Below are 9,898 nucleotides of genomic sequence, written 5' to 3' on the forward strand. Positions count from 1 at the left end.
AAAAAATCTATTGACAATTCATATTTATATAATATTTGTTTTATTTAGAAAATTAAAAAAATATATATTTTTGTAATTTATTTTAATATATTATGTACTATATTTCTATATTATAGAATATTTAAATTTTTGTATTTTATATTATAAATTCTATACTATACTATTTAAACCTTTGAACGGTAGTGTATATCATATATGTTTCAATAGTTACTGGATGCGGTCTAGTTTTTGTAACTCAATGTCAGATTTATGGCCTAAAATGTTGTCTAAATAGGCAGCACACTAGTAATTGAAACACATTTTGTTCTATTGTACACAAAGACACCAATGAATTACACATTACAGATCAGGGTCATATTCAAGTGCCATGAAACAAGTGTTCACACACGTGTCCGGGGATTGTTTAGGTGTTTAATGTGTTTTGACCTGTGGGGACGTCATTGATCTGATAAAGAACAGACGGAGCACTGCAATGCAGAAGCTTTATACAATATAATACACTGAATGAGACTCGAGTCATACCTTGAGACAAGAAGATCAGAAACTTGAGAAAACATCTAAAAAAAATCCAAGATCACCTTATGAACTAGATAATAAAACAATGAAAACATTGAAAAATTCCTATAGCAACATGACATAATATTTCAGTGACTGGCTATTTAATTAGGTCAGCTAAAAGCCGTAGGGTTGCCAGAGAAACGGATGAGATTTGCTGGCCACTCTCATAACTGTACGGCCAGCAGAAATCATAAATCATAAAACCTCAACTGTCCAACCTATTTCCTTTTTAAAGTTGACATGAAAACAAAAATGACCTTTTTAGCTTTCCTGATACATGCTCCTAGTGTGTCACCAAAATGAAACGACTTACCTTCTCACCTGACATCACAAATCAGTCAAACATTTTTAAACTGGCCGAGTCCTTTTTGGTATATGTAAAATCCAGTTTTTATCCATCCAATTAATTCCCTATGCATAAAATTAACTTACATTTTTCCACTAAAGTACTCTTGCTTTATGTAGAAATATATCAATTTACAGAACTGAAATGGGTTTCACATTCACTATAAGATGTATTAATATTTAATATTTTATAATTTCTTTTTTGGTTTTATTTTATAGTTTTTTTATATTAATATTAATTATATGAATTAATTATAGTAATATTTAACATTTCTTAAAGCTAGCACCAATATATATATATATATATATATATATATATATATATATATATATATATATATATATATTACTATTTTTATATATTATATAATATTAATATCAATATATTTACTTTTATATTATTTATTTTTTTATTTTCTAAATGAATAAATAAATAATATTTATTTTTTTATGAATTTTCTAAAGTTAATATGCTGTATAGCACCAAATTTTAAAATTACATATACATACTCAAAAAAAAATTATTATTATTATTATTATTATTATTATTTTTTAAGATTCACACAATGAAAATTGCAATCATAAGAAATAAATGTAAGGGACTGTCTGAGGGACATAAAAGGGAAAGAGGATTTTAAAAAGAACAGTGCTGTGCGATGTACATTTTTTGAATAACATTAATGAATATATATTTGATTTTATTCTTCAATTTTAAAAACCATAATTCTTTTCTCCCATGAGCCTCTCTGTTTCCTCTTTAAATGCCAGTGGTTATTTGGTACAGTCCACTATGAGTTTGAATTCATCCAGCTATCTCTGCTGAATTTAATTTCCTTTCCCTTCACCCTGCAAGGCCTACAATTTGTTTTAGGAGTGATAAGCCAGGTATTTGGAAGGAGAGAAATTGGAATAGAAATAAACAGAGTAAAAGAAAGAGAGAGAGAGAGAGAGAGAGAGAGATGAGTGCAGTGCTGTCAGTATAGAGAGCCAAGTGACTAGACTAGACTAGACTTCTATAGAGAAGCAGCGGACCACAGGCTGTATGTCCCCTGTCTCTTCAGCTCACTCACTTGACATAAACCACTTTATATCACTTTACACACTGTCTATAAACACTAAAGTAGTGCTTTGAAACCGGCGGCTTTCAGGTCTGTTCTGACAGGGTGACTGGGAGGTAAAACAGTTCTGAGGAAAATAATGAAGTGCAATTAAGAATAAAATCATGCATGGATTTTAAATAATAAATAAAAAGAAATACTGTACAATAATTCAAAAGAATAGGGAACACTAATGTTGGAGGGTCTATTTTTATATAATAAATTAAAAGAAAACAAGAAAGAAAGAACAGAAAAAGAAAAGAATGCTAATGTCAGAGGCACTTTTTTTTTTTTAAAGTCAAGTAGACCTGCCCTGTTAAAACAAATCCCTTGCTTCATGGGGTATTTTTCATATTTATTATTTTATAAATAATCATATAAACAGTTCAGGCCTCCGTCTCTGGACCTCCAGGTCTCCGTCTCTGGACCTCCAGGCCCCCGTCTCTGGACCCTCAGGCCTCCGTCTCTGGACCTCCAGGTCTCCGTCTCTGGACCTCCAGGCCCCCGTCTCTGGACCCTCAGGCCCCCGTCTCTGGACCCTCAGGTCTCCGTCTCTGGACCCTCAGGCCTCAGTCTCTGGACCCTCAGGCCCCCGTCTCTGGACCTCAGGCCTCAGTCTCTGGACCCTCAGGTCTCCGTCTCTGGACCTCCAGGCCCCCGTCTCTGGACCCTCAGGCCCCCGTCTCTGGACCCTCAGGTCTCCGTCTCTGGACCCTCAGGCCTCCGTCTCTGGACCCTCAGACCTCCGTCTCTGGACCCTCAGGCCCCCGTCTCTGGACCTCAGGCCTCAGTCTCTGGACCCTCAGGCCCCCGTCTCTGGACCTCAGGCCTCCGTCTCTGGACCCTCAGGCCTCAGTCTCTGGACCCTCAGGTCTCCGTCTCTGGACCCTCAGGCCTCCGTCTCTGGACCCTCAGACCTCCGTCTCTGGACCCTCAGGCCCCCGTCTCTGGACCTCAGGCCTCAGTCTCTGGACCCTCAGGCCCCCGTCTCTGGACCTCAGGCCTCAGTCTCTGGACCCTCAGGCCTCCGTCTCTGGACCCTCAGGTCTCCGTCTCTGGACCCTCAGGTTTCCGTCTCTGGACCCTCAGGCCTCAGTCTCTGGACCCTCAGGCCCCCGTCTCTGGACCCTCAGGCCCCCGTCTCTGGACCCTCAGGCCCCCGTCTCTGGACCTCAGGCCTCAGTCTCTGGACCCTCAGGCCCCCGTCTCTGGACCTCAGGCCTCAGTCTCTGGACCTTCAGGCCTCCGTCTCTGGACCCTCAGGCCTCAGTCTCTGGACCCTCAGGCCCCCGTCTCTGGACCCTCAGGCCCCGTCTCTGGACCCTCAGGCCCCCGTCTCTGGACCCTCAGGCCCCCGTCTCTGGACCTCAGGCCTCAGTCTCTGGACCCTCAGGCCTCCGTCTCTGGACCCTCAGGCCTCCGTCTCTGGACCCTCAGGTTTCCGTCTCTGGACCCTCAGGCCTCAGTCTCTGGACCCTCAGGCCCCCGTCTCTGGACCCTCAGGCCCCCGTCTCTGGACCTCAGGCCTCAGTCTCTGGACCCTCAGGCCTCAGTCTCTGGACCCTCAGGTCTCCGTCTCTAGACCCTCAGGCCTCAGTCTCTGGACCCTCAGGCCTCCGTCTCTGGACCGTCAGGCCTCCGTCTCTGGACCCTCAGGCCTCAGTCTCTGGACCCTCAGGCCTCAGTCTCTGGACCTCCAGGTCTCCGTCTCTGGACCCTCAGGCCTCCGTCTCTGGACCCTCAGGCCTCAGTCTCTGGACCCTCAGGTCTCCGTCTCTGGACCCTCAGGTTTCCGTCTCTGGACCCTCAGGCCTCCGTCTCTGGACCCTCAGGCCTCCGTCTCTGGACCCTCAGGCCTCAGTCTCTGGACCTCCAGGTCTCCGTCTCTGGACCCTCAGGCCTCAGTCTCTGGACCCTCAGGCCTCCGTCTCTGGACCCTCAGGCCCCCGTCTCTGGACCCTCAGGCCTCCGTCTCTGGACCCTCAGGCCTCCGTCTCTGGACCTCCAGGTCTCCGTCTCTGGACCTCCAGGTCTCCGTCTCTGGACCTCCAGGCCCCCGTCTCTGGACCCTCAGGCCTCAGTCTCTGGACCTCCAGGCATTATATTGTTGCATTTCCAGAAGTTTACGAGAGTTTTTTATTGTGTTGCACTAGTTATAAACTATATTAGATATGAAGTTATTTCCATCAATATATGTAAATATATTTGTGAGTCATTTTGGTAAGACTACATCTGCCAGCAGCATAAATGCAATGTAATTAGGCAGTCAGTTGTCTATTCATCACTACACTCATTATCATTTGGGTATGAGAGTCTTAATGTGAAGTTTTAATCTGCTAAATAACAGGGATCTCTTACAAACAGCTGTACACTCACTATCGTTTAACACTGTAATGAATAATTAAACTATTATGCAATCAAATTTTTGCAACTTTGATGTATTTTCACATCTGTCCACTGTAATAATAAATAGCTTCATTAACCATCATTAACAAATTAATCTTTGATTCATTGACATGATAGTGCATTAGGTATCATGAACTAACAATGAACATTTATTTTTTAAAGCATTTATTAATCTACCTCCGAGTCCGTGAACTGCTGTTTGTTTGTGAGTCGAAGAACTGTAATTTAATGAAGAACTGTTAACATGCAAAGAAGAAATTATCTAAATGATTTTATTAAATTTATTTAACAAATAAAACTTAAAATTTCACAGCATGCTTCAACTAAATAATTTTGTTTGGAAATCGCAGACAAAAACCCCCAAAAAGATCCAGGTTAATGTTAATTTCTACATATACAGGTTACACATTAATTAATTAATTTAAAAAATAAGCAAACTAATGAATTATTATTTTTTTTTATTTAATATTAAAGTGCAATTTAGCCATTTTCTATGAATGAACATTAACATTGAACAACAGGATATTAATAAATTATAATTAAGGTGGATTAATAAAGGCTATAGAAACTGCTAATGCATTTACTAATGTTAACAAATTGAATCATGATGTAATGGGGTATCTTCACCCATTTCACTGCCTTTGTATAACATTTCACTGCAATGCACATCAAGTACTATGCCAGACTTTATCACTGTAAAATAAAAAATGTAGTAAATAAAGTTGAAACACTGGCACATTCTCTCAGTTATTGTGGGAAGGAGACTTACAAAGTGCTGCAGATCAGTCTGTGTGATGCAAGTGGCTGTCGGGCTGCTAATGTGTGGTTCTCAGGGAGTGGCAGTGAATCATCAGACGTGTGTGTGTGTGTGTTTGTTGCATATGTTAGCTCTGGCTTCTCTGCCTACTCCAGCCAGTTATGACAGAGTAAAGAGAAAGAAGTGACACGGCCCACACCACACCACACCCGCCCCGTCTGGAGCCGAACACACTTCTGTCATTTTGTTTTGGAGGACCATTTTAACCCTCCATCTTACTCTTAAAACAACAGGTTGTTTTTGATACTATACTTCTGTATGTAAATTAGCATTTCTGCTCTTATTAACACTCCTTTACTGGCTAATGATTAATGTTCACCAATGGTCAAATACAAAATACAGACTGTTTAATTAAAAGCAACAGTTACAAAAAATAACTATAGCACTAAAATTACTTAAAATTAAATCTGAATAAAATCTAAATAGAGATATTTTTAAAACTAGTAAATATATATATTTTTACATTTTGTTACTTTGTATTTTACTATTTATTTTAAAAATAAAAGCTAATTTAACATGTTATAAATGCTGCAACAATTAAAAACTTGAAGATAAGAATCTGAAATAACTTCCAAAAGTTCCAAAATTAATTAAAATTAAAATAACAAATTAAAGCTAAATATAAACTTTAAAAATGAAAACTATCTGAAAATATTAATCTAAGCTGTTACTAGTATATGTATGTGTGTGTATATATATATATATATATATATATATATATATATATATATATATATATAAAGCTAGCTCAAAGTATGAATGAATATTATAACAATTAAAATAAGTTTATTTGGAAAATTACTAAAAGAAAAAAAAGCTACATAGAATAGTAAAAAAAAAAAATCACTAAAACCAAACTAAAATAAATACATTAAATTAAAATTTAAATTAAATTTATGCATTTAGCAGACGCTTTTATCCAAAGTGACTTACAGTGCATTCAGGCTAACAATTTTTACCTATCATGTGTTCCCGGGGAATCGAACCCCCAACATTGCACTTGATATAGCAATGATCTACCAACTGAGCTACAGGAACACTATATTCACTAATACATATGAATAAATACATGATATTCAATGACACTGCTACATTTTGATATGTAGCATACTTTACACTATAAAATGTTGCAATCAGTTTAATGCACTGAAATAAACTGAATCACATTCAGCTTAAAACAGAAATATTCTTACATATATAAACATGGTCTCTCATTGTGAGATTAGATTGTTTTAGAATTATGATATTTTAACAAAGCACCCTAGAAAATCCCGACAGATGCCTACTCACCTGAGCATCAAGAGCCGGGGAAGATCAGTGACGTCTCATATTGATCACACTGGCTCCTGTACTCTGAATACTGAAGAAACAGATCTGTGGTTCAAACATTTCAGCTGTTTCTCATGAACACCGGTGAAATCATGACACATGCCTTCTGTGTCAACTGCTGTCACAATAAATCTAATGCCATACACGAAAAACACCAGTTTCGGCTAAACTAAAGAGGGACTGTGTGTGTGTGTGTGTGTATATATATAATAAAAAATACAAAACATTATACAAAAATGTTAAAATGAAAAATAAAAATACATGCAGATATAAATATAAAAAATAAAAACACATAAAAACATGTAAAAAATTATGAAAATAAAATAAAATAGATAAAATATGAAACTGTTAAAATTGGTAATAATTCAGGTTAAAATGAGGACAACTTCTGTCCTTTTTTTTTGTCTCAATGTATATGTTTCAGTGTGAAATAAACCACATTACCGAAGTTAAACCGTTTGTGTAAGACATCAAACATATGGACTATACCAGTAAACAGAAATCATATTGTCATTTCTGCCACTGGAACAACCCTAAAATGTGTTAAAACAGTCTCTGTTGGCTTATTGCTTTAATCAGTAGGCATTTGTGAAATGTTTCTACTTTCAGCCTGTGTCGCCTGCAGACAAGATGCATCATTAACTCTGGAGTGTACACACACACACACACACACACACACACGGCATGCTGTTCAGCGGTTATGTGATCGGCATCACTCCAGAGACTCTTCTCTATGCCCTGAGATAATTAACAAATTGTTGCACAGAAAACTCAAGAGCTACAATAGAGAAACCGAGAGACCATGACATTTCTGTAATATAAATCCTCATTAGTGGTTCTCTGGAAAAGTGTGAGGATTCTGGTGAAATACATTTTTAGTAGCCTACTTGCACATGTGTGACAGTCCATTAAAACGCTCATTAAACTGACTGAAAGGCTCTGTTCAAACACCTAGTGGACAGCCTTGGCATCCTGATGTAACCTAATAAGTGATTACACTCTACATAGGGCATGTGCATTTATGTAGATGCATTGCCATTCACCTTATCACTAGCAACACCAAGGGCATGGGATCGATCTCCAGGGAATGCATGTACTGATAAAATGTATAGGCTGAATGCAATGTAAGCACTTTGGTTTTGATTTATAAATGACAGTCTATGGTAAATGACTGAATACTACAGATGCGGTCCATAGACATCAAGTTAAAATAACCCAGATATAACTTTAACACCCTCCTGGACTAAGGGCCAAGATGATAATGTGGTCCGTAAGACAGAGAAGGACATGGAAAGAGACTTTTGTGGTATAAATAATAGTTACTACTTACTGAAATGACAGCAGTTGGCACCAGTGACTGCCTTCATCAGCACTGTACCCTGAAACACCATTCTGCGAATGATTAAATCGAGTAGAAAACAAACTGCACTGGAAACTGCACTGGAGAGCTGTTCATGGCTGATAAACAAATAAATAGAAACTAATTAAAAATGCAATAAAACATCAAATCAGAGAAATCATCACACATCCTCTGGCTCAAGCAAACTTTACAAGGTTACTCAAGCCTTCTGGTTACTGGATGGTTTAATCAAAACTGCTCCCTCCAGTGGCAAAAAGCGTCAACAAAAAAAACATTCAAGTCCTCCTCGTGAGCTGCTGGACTGCACAAATAATCTACATTTCCGAAACAAAAATAGCAGATTCATCAAGGCAACATAAAATTATCCAGAAAAAGAGCTAGAGATTTGAGAGACAGAGAAAAAGAGCTGGAAAAGAGAAAAACAAATAAATTAAATACAAGAAACAGCACTGAAATCCAAGTTCTGGTGTTAATAATACACTTAAAATGTAAAGGTAATATTTAACGTTAAAGTAAAAAATATTCAATTAATTGCATCCAATAAAAAAGTTTGTTTACATAATGTGCGATTGTAGCTTTGTTTTTAGTTTTTTAATAATTACTTCTTGTGGTTTAAACTGCAAAAATATAACTTAATTATCATTATATTTCTGATATTATCTATCAAACTAATTTGATATCGTTCGCTTTTTAATATAAACTGCTAGCGTAGCACGTTATCCATTAGCTTGTAATTCCCGCCTACTGTCTCTTTTCTTTCTCTCGCTCCATTTTTCAGTTCATCAGACACCTGTGGTAAGTGGGATTCAACAATCGGTGAGTATTGGCTTCCTCTCCTGTTATTGTCACGTGCACTGCTGGCTACATGTTTGGTTTAGCTTTTTCTGTCATTGGTGAGGGATTCACATGTGATGAAAGCAGGGAAACAGTTAGTTAGGCTGACAGAAGATTTCAAATCTATAGACACGCATCCAAACTTTAATTGAGAATGTGAGGGCCTTAGAAATACACACATATGTTTAACAGACAATTGGAGTTTTTGGGGTAGACCTGACCTGTTGAAAAGAGACAGTCTTCATCATTCCTGTGGTGGTGCCGCACTTCTCTTTAGAAATATGGCACATTAGTCTAGAGTTAGTACTTGAAGCTAAACAATGCATTAGTGTGAAAAAAGAAAATTTTAGAAAATTTAACTAATCTCCAGCTTCCATAGCTCAAGCAGGCATGTTCATGAAAAGACGTTCAAGCGTACAAAAGCACTTTTTGTAAATGATATGATCAGAGATCATAACTTAGTTGTGCTGTTTGACAGAAACCTGGCTATAATCAGATTATTACATTATTATAAATGAGTCTACCCCCCAAGATTACTATTATACACATGAGCCGAGTCCAAAAGGGGGAGGTTTTGCTTCAATTTAAAGCAATATTTTAAGTATTTCTCAGAGCTCTGGTTTCAATTGTAATTTGTTTGAAGTAATGGTGCTTTAGATAACATTATCCAGAGAAACAAGCGTTACTGATAACGGAAACCGTACAGACTTTATCAAAGAATATGCTGATTTTCTTTCTTAGTGCTGGTTGCAGATAAAATCTTAATTGCTGGTGATTTTAATATCCATGTTGATAATGAAAAAGATGTATTGGAATCAGCATTTATAGACATTCTAAACTCCATTAGGGTTAGACAACACGTGTCAGGGCCTCTAAATTGTAGTAATCATACTTTAGATTTAATACTATCACATGGAATTGATGTTGAAGGCATTGAAATTCTGCAGCAGAGCGATGATATCTCATATCTAGTCTTGTGAATACTCCATAGTTAAAGATGCAAATTCAACTCCTTGCTACAAATATGGTAGAATCATCACTCCTACAACAAAAATACTGCTTTGTAAATAATCTCCCTTACTCGTCTTGTTTGTATAGTGCTACTGGATCTTGGTGCTGCATTCAACATTCTTTTGAATAGACTAGAAAATT

Source organism: Carassius auratus, chromosome 5, assembly GCF_003368295.1.
Source record: "Carassius auratus strain Wakin chromosome 5, ASM336829v1, whole genome shotgun sequence".
NCBI lineage: Eukaryota > Metazoa > Chordata > Actinopteri > Cypriniformes > Cyprinidae > Carassius > Carassius auratus.